General features: G+C 40.4%; 1 long non-coding RNA gene across 15 annotated transcripts in view; it reads right to left on the bottom strand.

The window, feature by feature from the left end:
• LOC138744832 (uncharacterized) overlaps positions 1–20,351 on the bottom strand; it is a 216,380-nt gene that overhangs the window by 149,136 nt on the left and 46,893 nt on the right. For 12 of the 15 annotated variants that reach the window (XR_011345791.1, XR_011345788.1, XR_011345785.1 and 9 more), the window contains 2 exons: positions 9,196–9,323; positions 4,330–7,843 (listed from right to left, as the gene is read on the bottom strand). This is a non-coding gene — a long non-coding RNA (uncharacterized lncRNA). Of the gene's footprint in view, positions 1–4,329; positions 7,844–9,195; positions 9,324–20,351 lie in introns of those variants that run through there. The other 3 variants (XR_011345793.1, XR_011345794.1, XR_011345790.1) reach the window with 1 other exon arrangement.

Genomic DNA, 20,351 nt, shown 5'->3' with positions numbered 1-20,351 from the left:
AGTTTTAACATTAAACTAAGAATTGATATTAACACGGATCCATTACAATTGTCACTACAAGACTTCAGCCAAAATTCATAAGACAGTGAGTTGTAGAGATAATTGCAGCATCCACACATGGTAAATCCATACATTTGGCCCCCTTGAGAAATGTTTATTGTGTGAAAGTAGATAGCAGATGGGCAAATGTGTACTTTCAAGTAGAAAGCACGATTTCTGTACAATCTTACTTTCCCACACTCAAGGAATAGAGACGAGTTACTTTCTTCTACCATTGCAATAAGATCAACTACCTCACAGCAGACCAACAAACCCAACATCTCCTCAATAGGTTCTGCTTATAAACTGCATTCTGAATGGTAATCATTTTGAAATAATCCACTCCTCCCAAAGCTTTCACAAAATAATTTGCATATTAGCTGGGGTAACAGACACTAGATTAATCAATGCATATTTAAAGAGATAATCCTTTTTATTTAAAAACTTTAAAATGCTCATGTATACTTAAGAGCAGTAACACCACAGAGAATCTAAACAATACTGCTAAAAATGAATGCACCACAAAAAAAAGCATTAATATTGAGAATAGCTAGATTAAAAAAAACTATCTACAGATTATTCAATCGGAGATCATAATTCAGTTTCTTAGTAAAGTAAAATACGGTGCCCTCCATAATGGTTGGGGCAAAGAAACTTTGAGATGCAAACCACAAGTTAGCCATAGGAAGGATGGCCAGATTAGTTAGCCAAGAAATATTTATATGTGCCAGCTGAATTCTGAGAAAAGGTTTTGTGGATAGACAAAACCAAAATTAACCTATATCAGAAAGATGGCTAGAGCAGCGTGGAGGTAGGTGGAAAGTACTGCTCAAGATCCAGAGTATACCATCTTTGTCATTATTTGCATCTTGCAGTGTAGCCTCTGTATTTCTGTTCATGAAGTGTTCTGCAGACAGTCGTCATTGACACATCCACACCTTCCTCCTTGAGAGTGTTTCTCATCTTTTGAACATCTGTTTGGAGATTTTTCTTCATTATGATGAGAATTCTGTCATCAGCAAAGGAGGTCTTCCTTGAAATACCAGTCCTTTTGCGATTAGTGAGCTCACCAATATGCTCTTTCTTCTTAATGATCTTCCAAACTGTTGATTTTAATCATCCTAGGGTTTGGGTGATGTCTTGTACTGTTATTATTTTTCAGCCTCATAATGGCTTCTTTGACTTTCATTGCCACAACTATGATCCTCATGTTGAAAAATGGTAACTACAGACTCGAAAGGTGATCAAAACCCTGGAAGCAAGCTAAGCTCTCTTTTTCCTGCACCACTGAAGCAATTAAACATACCTGAGTACTCACAAGCACCCGTGAAGCTAAATGTCCCAAACATTATGGTGCCCTGAAATGAGGGTACTATGTATAAAAAATATTGCAATTTCTACATGGTCAAATCAAAATTTATACAAATAACTTTGAATAAAATCTGGAATGTACACTTTAATTACGTGAATTGTTTGATTACAAATTTAAAACTGTGGCACACAAGAGCAAACAAAGGAAAAAAAATGGCTTTGTCCCAAACATTATGGAGGGCATTGTATATCAGAATATTTCATATGTACCCATGAGCATCCTTGCATTAAAACCTCTTTGGAGTATCTTTTGAAGTGTGTATTTGAGCACAACCTGCAGAAACACCGGCACCGCCTGCAAGGAGTTTGTGTGTTCTGCGTGAGTTTTCTCTCCAAATTTTTATGCATATTGTAGGCTAATTGGGTGGCATGTGCTTAAATGGTCGGAGTCAGCTTTTACCATGTTATGTTTTTAAAAAAACTTAAAGGTGATTCATTGCTCTCAAAGCCAGCCTAGACTCAATGAGCTAAATAGTCTTCTTCCATGTCATGAGAAAATGTGAAATATGGAAAAAATATCACTCTGGGTGAGTGTTATAGGGACTGATGACCAGCCTGTGCATTTAAAACGACCAGAAAAGATAGCATAAATGGGTAATGAAGAGAAAACAATTTAGAAATACATAGCAAGTCAGGCAGCATCTATAGAGAGAGAGAAAAGCAAACAAGTCATGTTCATGTAAAATCTGAAGTGATTTAAGATCATCAACCTGAAATATTAACTGTTTCCTTTTCTACAGACGTTATGTGTTATGGCCAAGCAATTTCACTTCTGTAATTGTTTCTGCTCTAATCAATGGATGAGAAAGTTAAAATCAAGTGACAACTCAAAGCAAATGCCCTTACTTTGTAGACCTTCGTATTAAAATAAATTTACAGAGAATAACGCCAAACTTAATATTTATACAGCAATTATTTTCTTTAAGGAAATGTATTCCTTTGTGATGATGGAGGTCAACTGTTGACATCACATAATTCCTTTCAAATGTTCTTCTTTGATTAGGAGAATCAACACAGCACTTTTCAGTGATATCTATAATGAGAAATATTTTGTTTCAATTCAAAAATAGCTTGAGTGCCTTTTGTTGTTGAAATATCAGTAGAATACTTCAGGATAAAGTAATTCCAATCTTATTCTTGTTCCTCAAAGCAAGTAGAGGAGAATCAGTAAATGATGAAACTAGATAAAAGACACATTGAGGAAATTGGTTTGTTCCAAATCTCACTTGACTTATTAAATTCTAGATATGTACATATTACAAAATATTTAAAAGATTATTCAAGTGCAATGGTTTGTACATAATGAGTTGAGGGAATCTTAAGGATAAATTAGATGATGTGAAACTTGATTTAAAAAATAACTTAAGTGAGATCCTCGAGTTTGATGTTCCTAGGCAAGTGTTTTTGATGTCAAACTCTATATTCAATAGTGTTAGTGGAAGATCATCTCTTGTTATTCCTGGATTTTGTCAAGGAAACAAACTTGATGAAACCCCATCCAACTAAATATGTTGAGGGAAAACTAAAAAAAAAAATTCATAGTTTTCCCATAGTTTTGCAAATCTGTTCAACAGATCACTATTAACCCAAACCTTTTTAAATTGATAGAACTTAGAGTTCAATTATATCACTCTGAAGATCAATTTCTGCATCAACATTGGTGTTTTTTCCTCAAATGGATCCAATATAGGATATTGAGATTTAACAGGTCATTAAATCTTTCCTTGAGATGTGTTTATTTGCTTTAGATGTTTCACATAAACAGTAATGTCTTCATCCTTCAGTGCCTTTGCATTCATGTTCAGACTTAGAAATTGTTAAGATTCCTGACATCTGATATTGCTTCAATAGACTTTAAGCTTTTCAAGGAAAGAAACAATAGCTTCCTATCTTTTAGGTTATTGTGTTTTACCCTGTAAGGTCTTGTTCAATAAACTGAGTCTATCTGTCTTTGCATCAACCAATTTTTCTCCAGCTCACTATGAGAAATAAAGGAGATAATTGTGCCGCAAAGTGCAAAAAAACGACAAACAATTTCCTTTGGGCAGCCACCTAATCTTGGAATACAACAGCAGTGTCTGGAAATGTTCGTCATTTTCTTAACACAGTTGGTGGAATAGACAGTCTGGAATGGGATGTAATTTTAAAGTTTACAGTTTTGACAATTAAAAGTGATGCATTTAAACACCCTATCTTTTTAGCCATTAAATGCTCCCTATGCTGCATGCAATGCACAGTAAAGACAGAAGGTATAATATTTTTCAGGTGTGTGATGAACCCTCTGTATCAGTTATACAGGAAACTATGTCCTTGAGTGAAATACATTTCCCATTTGTATAATTCTTAACTATTTTACAAAACAAAGTCAGTCCTTCTGGCAAACATCTCTTCCATCAGCTAGTTTCCATTCCAGAATTTGGCATAAGCCATGAAAAGAGTGCTGTTCTCTTCAGGAGTGGAATCATCTAATTGTAAGGAGAATTTATTGGATTGTAAAGATATGACTAATTGTTTTTTCATTGTGCCCTGCAATATCATCGATTCTAGAAACAGTCGAATTACTCAAAGGAATTTTGAGTTTCTTTGGCTTTTAAGATACTATTATGGACAGTGAAGACAGAATAAGTGGCTCAGCGATATGAGCATTTCCACTTTTACCAATGAATTCATTTATCTTGTATGATGTAAAAAGATCTTTTCAAATCTCTGTAATGTTTCAGTAATCAACTGTTTGAGGGTTGTCGGCCTCTTCAAATCATCTTGTCTTTATGTGTAGCCTCTAAATGTTGTTTCAACTTGCTTAGCCTCATCCTTTAGTTTGAAAATACATTCAAACAAATTAAACACACAGGCAGAGAAGGTTTTTGCAGAAATGTAATGAAACCATGCGATAATTAATCCACCAAATACCACCAACACTTCATTTTTGCCAATGAACTCATGGGTAAAATTATTTATGAAAATAACAAAAATCAACTATTACAAAATGAATGCACTTCATCCAAGGGTCAGCTCAAAGTTGGCCTGAATTTTATGGAAAATGATGAACAATTCTTCAATAAAAGCTAGCAGAAGGGAACACACATTCACTACCCATCACGAAAACTCAAAGCAAATGAGGGCGCTTGTGAACACAAGAAATATGGAGAAAACCTTCCAGCCTGCACACTTAGTTCCTGCAACTGAAGGCGATAGAAGAAGAGGAAAACTACATGGAAGGCATTCATAGCAAAAGCTGGTTCCATGTCAGTCAAACACAATCATGACAAAGCAAGGAACGCTCTGAAAACATCGTTAATTTTCTGCATTTATCTAGGTAATTCCGAGCCATCTCAAAATTCCTCAGAACTTGAAAAAATCTTTTGTTGCTTGACAACTATAAAGCAAAGCCCAGCAGCAAAGTTCTTTCCTTCCCCCCCACCCCCCCAAAAAACAATGTTTAATCCATTCAGTTTCTATGCTGCCCTATACACCTTGGGGCCTCCCTTATTAAGGATTTCAGCCATAGCCCCCTTTAAATGTGCTGAGAATAGATGGTTCAATGGACCCTGAAAAATATCCTTTTTTTTTACAATTGGAATCTGTAAAATAAATAGTAGATACAACCTTGTGTGTTTTAATACAATTGTTTTACACTTGAGACTCCATTATCAAACTACACAGTCCAGTATTATACTGGTGATTCAAAGATTAGCCATTCTATTATATTTTCAGCAGATTTCCTTTCACTATAAATTCCAAATTAAAATGGAAGGCCTTCTGGTAAGGTTCAGACTTAATAATGTCACATTTTTAGTTGCATTCAATAAAAACGACTGATCCTTAACTAGTAAAAGTACAATAATTGGGTAAATAATTAGATGACTTTCTTCCTGACATCAATCCCTTCATATGTTTCCAATGATCTTGTTAGTAGAATCAACATTACTTTTCTTATTAACATTTGAAAGGTTTCAAATGCAAATCTGTTCAATGGAATAATTACCAGGCCTCTATACATTTTCCCCAAACAAGATTTTCTTAAGTGTTGAAATGACAGCTGGCTGATTGGGTGACAGCACACAATTGTTGCAAGCACAGATCAGAAGATTTTGACATCCCATACTAAGACTGATGATGAAAGAAAAACATTTAATTAAAGTTGTTTCCTTGCCAAAATGGTTTTTGTGGCTATTTTAAAATAAACAATCTTAATTAGAATTCCTGCATTGTTGATTCAAGCATAGCATCATGGAGGGCTGCTTTTCAAACTCAGTCTGTAACCAATGGCCTATAGCAAGGATAGATGTTGGAAAATGTGTTCTTTATCATAAACCACTTGGATGAGAATCACACAAGTGCAAGGCAATGCATTTGGGGGTCATCCAAAACTGATTTAAATTTAAAAATTTAAAATTAGACAGAAACAGGCCATTTCGGCCCACGAGTCCATGCTGACAAATTTAAACCCAATTAACCCAAAATTCCCAGAACGTTTCAAATGGTGGGAGGAAACCAGAGCCCCGGAAGAAACCCATGCAGACACAGGGAGAAGGTAGAAACTTTTACTGACAGTGCGGGATTCAAACCCCGGTCCCGATCACTGCACTAACTGCTATGCCAAGTGTGTCACCTTAAAGGAATTTAATTCCTTTGTCATGCAATGACAGACAAAATATAATAATACACAAAATTTATCAACTTTCGCTTGCTGTAAAGGTACACAAGATGTTACTAGCATCGCCTGCTGCCCCAACAAGAGAAAAAGAAGCAAATGAGAACCCCTTTAGAGAAACTAAGTGTCCATAGATTCACCACTTCCACTCCTGCTGCATGGCCTCCTGTCTGATTCATTTGTGGACCCAAGCTCCCAATTCAGAACCTCCAACGTGATCAGGAAGATGTCAGTGCCCAAGGCATTCTGTATCCTCACAATTCCCTGGCCCAATACCTGGCTCCCATGACATAGCATCCTGCAAGCTGGTGAGAGTCCTTCAGCTTCTACCCACATCCCCCCTACCCCCCCACCCTCACACAGGAGCCCACAGTCTATGCATGTCCTTCGAGTGCCCAGCCCCTCATTGGTCTGCAGCATTGCTCACCTTTCCTGTCAGGTCATCTCCCAGGCTCCTCCTCCTCCTCAGTAGCTGGGGAGGGGTTAGGGTTGATCTGCTCTGATCTGCTAATTCCACAGAACTTCAGTGTGATCCACTGCCAAGCAAGGGTGCTGCCATTTTGAACACATACCTCCATGGTTTCAAGATGTTAACAGAAATACTATCAGTTCCATTAACAAACTGCTTAAAGCCTGTATTGGGCCATCTGCACCATGACTAGGCAATAGGATCACCGTTTCTTTGCCCTCCCAGATCCACACCAGAGATGACACTCCCATTACAGCAGCTCCAACAATGCCACCAGTTTAGTTCTGGCCAGACATGTATAGTCTTTGGCAGTACTGATTTATAGAGAGACCTCGGGGTACAAGTTCACAGTTCTCTGAAAACTGCAACATGGAGTGAAAAAGGCATTTGGCTAGCTTGCCTTTTTAGGAAGTGGCACAAGTATAAAAGTTGTGACATTACGTTGCCTCTGGACAATAAATTGGTTAGACCACACTTGAAATTACGTTGTAGTTGTGGTCACACACAACACAAAGGAAATGATAATGCAGGAGATTTCCAGGATGATGCCTGGTATAGAGCACTTTAGTTACAAGGAGAGATTGAATATGTTGGGACTATTCCCACTGAAGCCCAGGAAGTAAAAGGGTGATCTATCCAGAGGTTTGGAAAATTAGGAGGAGATTAAATAGGTAGATCATTTCAATCTTTTTCTAAGGATAAAGAAGTTTAAAACTGGAGAACATGGATTTAAGGTGAGAGGAAATAATTAAAAAGGAGATCTGAGGGTCGTTTTTTTTTGCGCCACACAAGAGGATGGGTAAATGAAACAAGCTGCCAGAAGAGATGGTAGAGACAGGTTAAAAAATCATGTTCAAGCATTTGGATAGGAAGATGGATAGAAAAAGAGATATACAAAGTCAAAGAAAGAAAATGGGAATGGCTTTGGTCGGCATCTTGGTCAGTGTGGATGAGTCGAGTCGAATTCTCCATTTCTGTGCTGTATGACAATTAAATTTGTCACTATGTTACATGAAAAAAAGAAATTTGCATGTTGTTTTTTTATACTTAGAAGTTAAACGGAAACAAGAAAGTAATTGCAATAACACTTCAAAAACAATATTAAATATTTTTGAAAAATTAAGTATACACTTAGCATTTTCTTTGTTTACATAAACTACTTTTTTGTGGTGATTCTAACATTCTTGTTCAGGATCGATCAATTTGCAATCTGTCGATTCCCTCCAAGTGAAGCTATTCGTTCCCTTGACAGGATGTTTCCAAAATAGAGAAGTAACTTAGGTTCTTGCAGCTACAAAATGGTGTAGGTACTGAAAGACAAGTAAGTGCAAGTTAACAAACCTCAGTTGAAAGTCTTCAATAAATGAATTAATTGAAACACTGCTTAATCACACAATAGTTCACTGTTAATTTTGTACTTATCAATTACATACAGTTGAGTTTAACAAAGTTTCTACTGATACTTCATTATTCTATCCTTTTAAGACTTTGTGGAGGTGGTGTTACATGTTATGTTCTGTCCTCTCTTTGGTATTAAGGATGACTTGCTTTTTACCAGTTCAATGGATTCTGTGGTGACAAATGAAGTTGTTGCAATTCTGCAACAAGTGGAGCCTGGAGTCATTTGGCAAATGAGGCACATCTACCACTTTCACTGAATTTATAGGTGTTCTCAACATAAGGACTTGAAGTTCTCAGAGTCACTCTGAATGCATTCTGCATTTTGGGTGGTGACGAGCCAGGGATTCTCTTAAATCAGTAGGGAGATGCATTTTATCAAGATGGGTTTGAAAACATTCTTGCATCTTTTATTCTATCTACTTTAAGATCTCATAGAAGAACTTGGAATAGTGTCAGTTTCACAAATTTGATGTCAAACCTGTCAATGGCTTGACATACCCATCTGAGAAGAAATAGTCACTTAATGTTTAGATGTTGGTCTGGGAAAGGACATTTCTGTTGGCTTGTTCTTCCTTTCAGTGGAATGGAAGATTCTGTGGCAAGAGTATTGGTGACAACTGGTGCTTCCAGTGGGAGGTCTTCAGATGTAGACAAGCAGGCAATTATCCCCTCTGACCAAGAGATCATGACTTTTGTACCGACTTTGAGGTTTTTGTCTTTAAACATCTTTTTCTCTGATTACCTAAGTGCATAGATAGAGGTGCACATGAAAACAATGATGAATATCATCAACATCCATCTTTAATGAGTGCTGGCTTCTGAAATATGGAAAATGGTCTACGTTGTTCCAGAGTCCTACTGTGGAACTTTATTGTTAGAAGGTGATATTTAACTGTGGGGGTGGGTTAGCAAAGAGATGTGCAATCTCTATCCTCTTCTATACTTCTATAAAGAGTCAATAACTTGGAGATCAGCCTCCAAATGTACCCATACAAAGCTTTAGGTGCACACTGCACCTTGACTATTGCAGTTGATGTAACGTTCCAGATATTAAAAAAAAAATCAAATGGGTGTATTCTTCCCTGACAAATCTTGCAGATTGTTAGTTCCAACCTCTCAGTGCATCCTTCAGACTGTAATACTGCAGTATTTTGCAGCATAGTAAATAGGCAGTATTTTAAAATGTGTGGGTGGGCTCTCCTAGCTTCCTGTGTTCGTTGATACATCATGGAATCATATCATTCATTTTATATTCTCATACCTTGCATGTAGGGAAAGCAAAGAATACATCACTTTTCTGGTGAGAGTTCTGCTACAATTTTACTGAATGAAGGAGCAGGCAGGGACAGGGTGGAGATAAATGCCATCCATATTCCTGCTTCTCGTGTCCTGTTAAAACCAAGTAATACAAGTAAATAGACAATATCTGCTATTACAAACAGAAAACCAACTTCAAAATCTTTACATGATACCAATGGATATTTCACTTGTTGAGTAAATATTAAAGAACACAATGACAAACTGAAAACAAGACAAAATGTGCTGAGTTTTTAAGAATCATTACTGTAAAAGAAAGCTTTGAAGTTGCTGGATTCAGATGCTTAGCAATGCCACCAACCACATTTACAAGGAAAATTAAAAGCCAATTATGTTGTGCATGAATTCAAAGTTCACTTGAACGCTCAATGCTCCTTATTTCAGTATCACAAAAACCAAATTAAATAAACTAACAGGAGCTTTGATACAATCCTTAGAACAAATTACGACACTACTGATATGATAAGGAATATCCTGCAAACCACAGCCAAGAAACAGTAGTAAAGTTTCTGTTGGGAGCAGATGTCAGAACTTCTATTGAATATCATTTGACGTTGATGCCCAAAAAAGACCTCAATTGAAAGTTAGAGTCTTTCCTAATGATTTAATGGTAAGTCCCAAGTTTTGAGCACTGGAAAATCTTAGAGGCTCAAGTTTCAGCTTGATTTTCAACCTGCATCAGAGAAGCAGTTGGGATACTACAATTATCAACAATAAAAAGAAATTACTCTTCAACTATTACCAAACAATTCCTAATGATAACCAAATACTTTGGTCACTAGACAACAGCAGAATTGGGCACATTTTAGATTATTCTACAAGTGACTATCATCCCTGTGCTCAGGATTCTAGGTTACACGTGAAAGGAACTGGTTATGTGTTGGTAATGCCAATAGCTAGTGGAAAATAATGTTTTGGTGAGCGAGGAATTAAGTTGACCACATTTTCTTAAATGGTCTCAAGGTTCTTGAGGCTTGTGCATGGGCTCGGTATAGAGGCTTGTGCATGGGCTCGGTATAGAGGCTTGTGCATGGGCTCGGTATAGAGGCTTGTGCATGGGCTCGGTATAGAGGCTTGTGCATGGGCTCGGTATAGAGGCTTGTGCATGGGCTCGGTATAGAGGCTTGTGCATGGGCTCGGTATAGAGGCTTGTGCATGGGCTCGGTATAGAGGCTTGTGCATGGGCTCGGTATAGAGGCTTGTGCATGGGCTCGGTATAGAGGCTTGTGCATGGGCTCGGTATAGAGGCTTGTGCATGGGCTCGGTATAGAGGCTTGTGCATGGGCTCGGTATAGAGTAATCCATCACTCTCTTGTGTCTTCCAGTTGATGAGGATTCATGGAGTCCAAGGATGAACTACTTCTCAAATTATTTAACAACTATCTTGCTCAAGTGAGTTTGTGATACATGATAATATAAATGATACTGATCGGGGGTACTCAATGATGGTATTGACAAACTGAGATGGTAAGGAAATTGCCTCAAGAGGCAGATATCTTATTTTGTACACATCAGTCAAAGACTGGATGTTACTCTCATCTCGGGTTGTATCTGTAAATTGCTTCACAATTTGAAAAAAAAATGTATCTAGAATTAAATATACCCCAATAGTCAGTTAACAGTCTTCAGACCTTGTGATAAAAATTAATTGATGAAGCATTTGACAAATTCAGCATGTTGGTCTTGCTGATAGTGCAGCTATCCCGCAGCTCCAGTGGCTTAAGTTCATTTCTCAGCTAGGTCACTGCCTGTGTGGAGCTTGCACAATCTGTGACTGCAGATTGCCCCTAGGGGTTCTAGTTTCTTCCCACCACCCAAAATGTGTTGGTTGATGGCTATTGCAAATTAGCCCTGGTGGAAGTGACAGGTGGCAGTATCAGGGACTGTTAGAGGGTAGACACCAATTAAATAAGTTAGTGAATGGAATTGCTCTGAGAGCCAGCAAAGACAAATATCCTGTTTCTCTCCCACCAGGAAATGTGAAATTGAAGGAGTCAGGATTCAGACCTGAGAAAATCTGGTACAGCTGTTAAAAGGTTGATAAGACTGGCTTGATAAAAAAAATTCACAACTTTCTTACTTTGAAGAAATTACTTCAGGGATGACTTGAACTACTGGGGAGTTTTCCCATAACCACAGTTGAAATCAATTGTACCAGGGGTCTTTGTATCTCACTAGATCAAATACTGCCTTGATGTCAAGGTCAGTCAGTTTCACCTCTCCTCTTGAATTCAGCTCATGTTCATGAGTTAACCAAGTCTGTAATAAGTCTGGAGTGGAATGTCCCTGGAGGAACTCAGCCAAGCATGGGAAAAAAGTTATTGATAACTGCCACTTGAAAGCTCTTTTGACTGCAAATTTTATCACTTGGATTATAATTTTTAATGTGTTTAAAAGGACTTAAATTGACAATTTTAAAAAAATTGTTTTTGTCCGTGGTGAACTTCACAAATCATTTCCCTCTTGACAACCCCCTCCCAAACCCATTCCTTTTATAACCATTACGCTTTCAAAAACTTAGCTATATCTGTTACCAATCTGTCCAATTACAACTTCATCTCCCCTCTTTGTAAACCTTAATATCCATCACAAACAACACCTGTTCCACCCTTGCATGCTCCCCACAGAAGGGGCTCATTATGGCTTTCTTAAGTCCAAGGGACATACTTCCATAGATGTGATAAGAAACTTTATTGGCTGATCAATGCCAATCTGACTTGCTAATTTATCACAATCAAACCCTGCTCTTGACTAACAAAACCTTTTGCAATGCAAGAATTATCCCAAAACTGAAAACTAATTTCAAATAACTTTTTCCAGTTGCTTTTTAAACTCATCTTTCCTTTCACTCGAAAGGAATTAGGAGGAGTTCATAAATTTCCATCACCTTTAACTCTTATTCCAATAATTAAAGTATCGTAGTGGGCTGTGCGACCGCGTGGTTAGATGGGCCGAATTGCCGCCCCATTCATCTGACACAAGATGGCGTGGGCCCCCTTTCCCTTCCGAGAAGCCAGTGGTTGGCGACACGCATTGCCTGGGAACAGTGCCACCATGTTGTGTGCTGCTGGACGGGGAGTGACGCTGCAACATGCTAACGTAACTTCCTAAGGCCAGCACGCCCCTCAAAGGAAGTGGGTGGTCTCCTCAAGCTGCACGAGGAATTCAAAATAAAGTTCAGTTACTGGTTCACCTAGTGCTGTGTGGACATGTCATTTCAGTAGTGCTGCTGTTAGCAGGCACAACAATGGTGACTCTGACGGTTCCAACGTCTTTAGAACCCACCTCGATTGCGACAAAATGTAGGATGCTACTACCGCCACAGTCGCAATGGCTGCAACCAATGCTGTGGGCGTGCATTTGCCACCTCTCTAGGCAAATCAGTCCAGGAATTGGTTATAACTGGCCAAGTCACAGTTCCAGATCAGAGGCATTGTCTCAGAGAATACCTAGTTCTGGCACGTCGTCAGTGCACTGGATGCCACTACCGCAGCAAAAGTAAGCTCCTTCGTGGAAAATCCTCCTATGGAGCACAAGTACCAACAATTCCTGTGTTTCCTCCTCGATTCCCTGGAACTCAACAGACATGAAAACACCATCTGCATCCTGAATATGCAAGGCCTGGGTGATAGGAACCCCTCAGAGCTCATGCACAAAATGGTGGCCTTAGGTGACCGACACAAACTGCTTTTTGTTCGAGGCCCTATTCCTCCAAGCTACCATGCACATTTCCTCGGCAACATCCGACATGGATTTCAGCACCCCACACCTGGTAGCCAAAGTAGCAGACAGACTTTTCTGCACCCCACAACAGAGCTCCATACTTTCAACCAATCTACGCCATCAGCGCCACTGGTCTGAGCCATGGCCCAGCTCAGACAAACTGAGCGATTACGGTTTCTACCATCATAAAAGCCGGCAGTGTATCCCTCCATGCTTGTACCCCATCTCCAAGTCTAGAGCTGTGGTGGGAAAGAGACAGGCCAGCTGCCAATAGTAGCTTTGGCTGTTGGCACACAATGGCTCACTCTACCTCAGGGACCAGCGAACAAAGAGGGATTTCCTAGTAAACATGGGCACAGAGGTAAGCCTCATTCCATCGACGTATTTCAAACTCTGCCTTCCCCTACAGGCAGCCAATGATTCCTCCATTCAGAGCTTTGGCACCTGCCTAGTCACAATCCACACTGTGGATACTGTTTTCTACTGGAAGTGTACAATTGCATCCATGGAATAAGTCCTACTCAGAGCAGATTTCCTCCGAGCACACGAGCTCCTGGTGGACATGAACAGATGTTGTTTGGTTAATGCTACTACGTTCCAGTCATACTCCCTAACCTTACGGCAACATTCCTTTCTGCTGTTAGGAATCAACACTCTGGACCTTAACGAATATGCCCTCCTTCTGGCCAAGTACCCATCACTGTTGGCACCCAATTTCCATGACGCTAAACCAGCACATGCACAGACATGGCACCTCCCACAGGACAGATTCCAAGACCAAGTTCGCTGCCATGGAGGAGTTGGGTATAGTCTGCCACTCAAACAGCCCCTGGGTATCCCTGTTGCACATGGTCCAGAAGAACACTGGTGGTTGGCACCCATGTGGTGACTACAGGCAACTCAAAGATACCACCATCCAAGACAGATACCCCCTCCCACACATCCAGGATTTTGCCACGAGGCTCCAGGGCTGTTGGGTTATTTCCAAGGGTACCATGAGATTCCAGTGCACTCTAACAACATTCCAAAAATGGCCATTTTTCTACATTTCGGCCTTTGAGTTCCTTTGGATGCCTTTCAGTCTAAAAAAAAATGTAGCACAGACATTTCAGCATCTCATGGACATGGTTGGCAGGGACCTTGATTTCATCTTCATCTATCTGGATGACATTCATATCACCAGCCCTGAAGCCAGCACCCACAAGACGCACCTGACCCACCTTTTCAACAGATTGCAGGAGTACGCACTCACGGTGAACCCAGTTAAATGCCAGTTCAGCCTGGAAACTATTTATTTCCTTGGATACTGTATCACCCAAGAGGGAGCCACACCACTGCCAAATAAGGTGGAAGCCATCCAACATTTTCCTAGGCCGAGCATAAAGGTCTACAAGAATTCCCAGGGATGGTGAAATTCTATCATCGTTTCCTCCTGGGAGCGGCTACCCTCATGTAACCCCTATTTGACCATCAAATTTGGCCACAAGGTGCTCCAGTGGGCACGCAAAACCGTTGAAGCATTCCAGGCAACCAAAGAGGCACTGGTGGAGGCCACATCTTTGGCTCATCCAGACTCTTTCCCCACCCCCACCCCCACCGGCCCTTACAATAGATGCATTAAACATAGCAGTTGCCATGGTGCTGGAGCAGTGGGCCGATGAACAGTGGCACCCTCTGGCTTTCTTCAGCAAACATCTCTGGACAGAGTGTTCGACTGCAAACTGTTCCCATATGACATTTCTGGTACAAGTTAGAAGGAAATGTTTTTGTCACCTATGCAGACCACAAACCTCTCACCCATGTACTCAGCAAGGTTTTGCACCAGTGGTCGGTGAGACAACAATGACACCTCTTCTACATTTCCGAGTATACAATGGACATTCGCCACATCGCAGGAAGATCCAACATGGTGGTCGAAGCGCTGTCCAGACCAGCCATCACTGCTACCTCAGGAGGGCACAATATTGCTCAGCAAGCCAAAGACCAAGCAGAGGAGCAGAAGTCTAGGCCTACCAGACCGCCATCACCAGCCTGAAGGTTAGCAATTTCTGTCCTTCACCAGGGAGCCCGACTTTGTCGTGTGACATGTCCACAGGCTTCCCAACACCCATCCTATCCATGATCTGGTGATAGCAGGTTTTCAACCAAATACATGGTCTGTCACAACCTTCCACAAGATCCATGATCTGCCTGCTGTCTAACAAGCTCATATGGCACGGCCTCCGCCATAATGTAATGGACTGCCAATGCACTAAAGTGCAGAGACACACCAAAGCCCCGCTCCAGAGCTTCAACGTGCACATAGACATCATCAGTCTGCTCCTCATGAGCTAAGGTATGCGATATTTATTCACAGTAATTGATCGTTTTACCTGTTGGCCGGAAGCAATACCCCTGCCCACATGTGACAGAGAGACTTGCACCAAAGCTTTCTCGACAATTTGGGTGCATGCTTTGGACTCCCAACCCACATCACCTCGGACCAAGGGGCCTAGTACACATCCTCTCTCTGGGCCAACTTAGTCAAATTCTGCGGCAGCCAGTTACACCACACCACGGCCTACCATCCTCAGGCAAAATGGCCTCAAACGTTTCGACCGCCACCTGAAAGCTCGACTACAAGGCCTTAAATGGATGGACAAACTTTCATGGGTGCTATTAGGAATTCACACAGTGGCAAAGGACCTACCAGCGTCATCAATCGAGATGGTGTACAGCTCCCCACTTACCATTCCAGGGAACGTTCACTTCAACCCTCCCGGCCCACAACCCAGTGCTCAAGACATCCTCCAGCAATTGAGAGAACAAATGGGTAGACAGAAACCTCCGCCACCTTCCTAATACTGCTCTCCACCCTGGCATGTCCTGGTGAACCTGCAGTCCACCGAATTCATTTTCTTGCAGAGGTCAACAAGGGACACTCCTACAATTCCCCATTCAAGGTGTTGCAGCACGACGGTGTCGTTTTTACCTTAGACAATAGCAGGCGGCAGGATAGGTGTACCATTGACCTCCTCAAGGCAACAATCTGGACTCAAACCAGCCCACCCCAGATCCCCAGGTCAGACACCGAGTCCGTCCGCCCAAAGACAGTTCATAGCTTGCTTAACGGGAGCCAGTGATTCTTGCGGGGGAAGAGGGATGGTGTGGTGTAGCGGCCTGAGAAACCACGCGGTTAGATGGGCAAAATTTTTGTCCCAGTCATCTGGCACAAGATGGCACAGGCCTCCTTCCCTTCCGAGAAGTCAACAGTTGGCGACGTGCGTTGTCTGAGGACAGTGCTGCTTGCATGTTGTTGCCGGTGGACGGGGAGGGATGCTGCGACACAATGACATAATTTTCTAAGGCCAGCATGCCCCTCACAAGTAGTGAGCGGTCTCCTCAAGCAGCACGAAAAATTCAAAATAAAATTCAGTTATTGGTTCACCTCGTGCTGTGTGGACGTGTCTCATTTCGGTAGTGCTGCCGTTATTACATGTTGAAGTCAGCATGAAACACTGAAGGAAAAACATTTTTTTTCTGTATCCAAAAATTCTTACTGGTATTTCAGATGCCAAAACATGACAGGGTGTCTGAAAAATTGTCATTTAATTTGGTTAATGAATAAGAAAGCTCTAATATTCTAAAGCTTCGAAAATAGTATTGTTTTGAAATAAAAACTGCAAATTTCCTCCTGATATTCAGTTTCTATAATGAAGTGAAGCCCAACAAGAACTTCATGCTTGCTTGATTCAAGTAGTTAGGATAACTGGCTTTAAAGTTAAAATCCCACTTACATGGAAAGCAAAATACTTCATATTTTGTTCACTTTATTTGTCCATATGGATTTTCAGATGATGGGCTTTGAAAGCTGTCTCAACTAGATGCAATTAATATTCTTACTTGATTATCCACAGATATAGAGCTTCTAAATATCCTTCAAAATATACTCTTTTTAGTCCAATAATTTCGGTTAAAAATCATACATAAAACTTGCAGTTTTCAAGGCTGTATTATGTGGGATGCACAAGAAAACTGTAGTGGAGGGAGAATCATATCTCGTCATCCTCAAAGAAATGGATAAAAGTCTTGAAACAAGCCACTCGGCTCACTTCTTAGAAGAAAATAGATTCAAGTGAATAAAGAAAACGCAAGCAGAAGAATACAAACATTTAAAATAATTTTCACTGCATCTCCACCATTCATGCACTTTCATTTTCAACAGAAATGATGCATTATTATTGAATATACAAAGTATATCTATATCCATACTATTTATAGGTTTGGTATCTTACTTACTCACCATTGTATACCATCAAATTCACTTCCCATAGATAGCAAACAAACCATTTAAAACATGTCTTGTTGAAAAAAAACCCATGAAGATAAAAACAAATTACTTCAAAAGCTGATGAGTCTGTTACTTCTTAAAAGAACGAAAAGCTTTTATCACTTAACTTACATGTGAACAGTTTACATCATTATGCTTAAAACATTACCAAAAAGTCAAGTACAAAAATAGTTTGTCTCACCAACAGAATACAAGCCAAAATTCAGTGAATTACGATTTGTTTTTTCAACTTTTGAAGCAGGTCACAATTTACTTAAACTGTTATTGGTCACGTTATCAGAACCGCCTCATTTCTGGGAGCAAAAATATTTTTCCGCCCTCTAAAGCACGAATGACTTCAATATATTGGTTTCAAGTTTCAGTTAGTTAATGGTATATACAATTATAAATGTTTCACTTAACCAAATCATAATGTTCTAACTTAATAAGTAATATGTCAGCATTGCAACAATTTAGTATAATTCAATTTTTCTTGTTTCTTTATTAGATTATGCTATTTTGCTAAGTAATGGGCCTTGATCATAATTCTGCTGCTTTTGAAAATGATCTGAACACACTGCATGAAAAACACAATTTGCAGGTTATTTATGGTGTCATAATATACAATTACAACATTTATAAAATATTTTTATAATAGGAACTTGCACCAAGTTGACAATTATGATTTGAAATTATTTTATTGATAGAGCTTCACATTATATTTATGTACTAAGTATAACATGTTACGATGTAGCACATTTTATGGCATACAAGCCCCCTCCCCCTATTTTTAGAGTTTTTCAGGTAAAATCTGGACAGAATGTCCACCTAGGACGTCGGTAAAACTTGTTTAAATAATACTGCAGTAATTAACAAAAGAAAACTTTGAATAAGAGAACATTAAAACAAATAATTATTATAGAGTAAAACACAAAAAAAAAATCAATGTTCTGTAACAAAGACGTTATTCGTCTTCACTGCCTGAACATTCATCAGGATTATTACTGTCAAAGCTCAAAGAATCACTACTGTTGGTATCACTGTCTTCAAGTAATGATTAGTCCTCAGTGCCATCAAGGGCATTACTAATTCCACAATTCTTAAAAGCCTGAACCATAATTCCAGCTTTTACAGTGTCCCAAGTCTTCACCCACTCACACAAACGTGTAATGGTCAGACGTTTCACTCTTCCTGCTTGTGTTAGTGCATGGTCCTTTTCTCCCATCCATTTATTCCAGTGTTCCGTCATGGTATTTAATTATTTTTTAAATGGCTTGTTTATACAACATCTAAAGGCTGCAACTGGCTCATCAGAATAACAACCATCTGGGTTTTCAGTTCACACACATTTCAAAAAAAACTTCTGTGTAACCTGAACTGATCCCCAGACCAGAAGTGAAGGTTTTGGTAAGAGTCCACTGGGATGCCTTCACCATATTTTCTGAAACCATCATTTCATTCCAGCTTTGTCCATCCAGCCTTTTGGATGAACAAGAACCATCACACTTTGGGATTATTTTTTCCTTTGGGGTGAGTCTTTCTTTTAGATATTACAAACGGTGGCAGTTTTGTGCCATCAACACAACAGGCCAGAACTATTGTATGGTGTGTTTTTTCAAGACAGTGGTTTTCACTACAATGGTTTTAGCTTCTTCAACACACAGTCTTTTTGGATGGTACATCAAATGTTACTGGAACTTCATTCATGTTCCCTATTTGCCCCAATTCAAAATAAGTTTATAACGTATACATGAAAAAGAACTTATGAAACACTAGTTGCGTGTACCTTAGGAGGACACCCATGCCGTCTAGGCTGGGGCATTGAATGGGTGCAGTTGGATCCATATGGGCAGGCTTGAGTCTGACTAAACTAAACAGCTGCGAATGTCCCCCAATGTCCAAAGTAAACACAACTCCGTCCCTCTTAATCACACGGAAAGGGCCCTCATATCGTCTTTGTAACGGAGCTCCTGGAACCTGTCTGCGAACAAAAACAAAATCACCGTCTAGGAGCTGTGGGGACACATGTCCGCTGGTAGGAACAGATTTCCTGCTAGTGATTCCGTGTCAAAATTGCTGAAGGTCATCCAGGTCAGAGTTGGTTGTGAAACGAATGTCCCCGGAACTGTAAGGACTGGGCCATAAACCATCCCTGCTGATGATGCAGACAAATCTTCCTTTGGGGCCATACGAACTCCCAGTAGAACCCATGGCAACTCATCGACCCAATTGGGACTGGTGAGTCGGGCCTTAAGCGCGAACTTTAGTTGCCGGTGGAAATGTTCCACAAGGCCGTTGGACTATGGATGGTATGCCGTAGTATGGTGCAGGTGTGAGCCACAAAAGCACGCAAAGGCAGACCATTATGCAGAGGTGACTTGTGCTCCATGGTCTGAAGTTATGTACATTGGGACACCAAATCTAGCGATCCAATTGACGATGAACACCCTAGCACAAGTTTCAGTGACACTTGATGGCAACGGGATGGCCTCTGGCCAGCGCGTGGAATGGTTTACCACTGTTAAAATGTATCTCATGTGTTGAGATACTGGCAATGGCCCGACCAGGTCCACATGCATGTGTTCAAGCCTTCTGTGTACCACTGGAAAATGCTGAAGAGGTGCTTTGGTGTGCCACTGAACTTTGGCAATCTGGCAGGAGGCGCCATTGAGCGATGTCTTTTCTTAGTCCATGCCATACGTATTTATTTGACATGAGCTTGACTGATGTTCTGAATGGATGGATGAGACGTGTATCTGGTCAAAAAGACGTCACCTCCGTGATGCCGGAACCAACGGTCTAGGGTAGCCCAAAGACACGTCACAAAGGAGGGTTGGGCCGCCCTGTTGTGGTGCCACCCATTGTATGTCCAGGTTAGTAATGGCCATACTGTATGCCTGAACATCAGGGTCTATGGCCTGTGCACTGGCCAATTCAGGAATATCGATTCCACCCTGAATATGATGTACAGTCAGTCTGGACAGCATATCTGTGACAAGATTGTCTTTCCCTAAAACATGGTGCACGTCCGTCGTGAATTCTGAAACGTACGATAAGTGACGCTGTCT

This window comes from Narcine bancroftii, chromosome 10 (assembly GCF_036971445.1).
Source record: "Narcine bancroftii isolate sNarBan1 chromosome 10, sNarBan1.hap1, whole genome shotgun sequence".
NCBI classification, from domain to species: domain Eukaryota; kingdom Metazoa; phylum Chordata; class Chondrichthyes; order Torpediniformes; family Narcinidae; genus Narcine; species Narcine bancroftii.
Note: the sequence above shows the minus strand (reverse complement) of the source record. Positions and strands in the feature narration are given on the sequence as shown.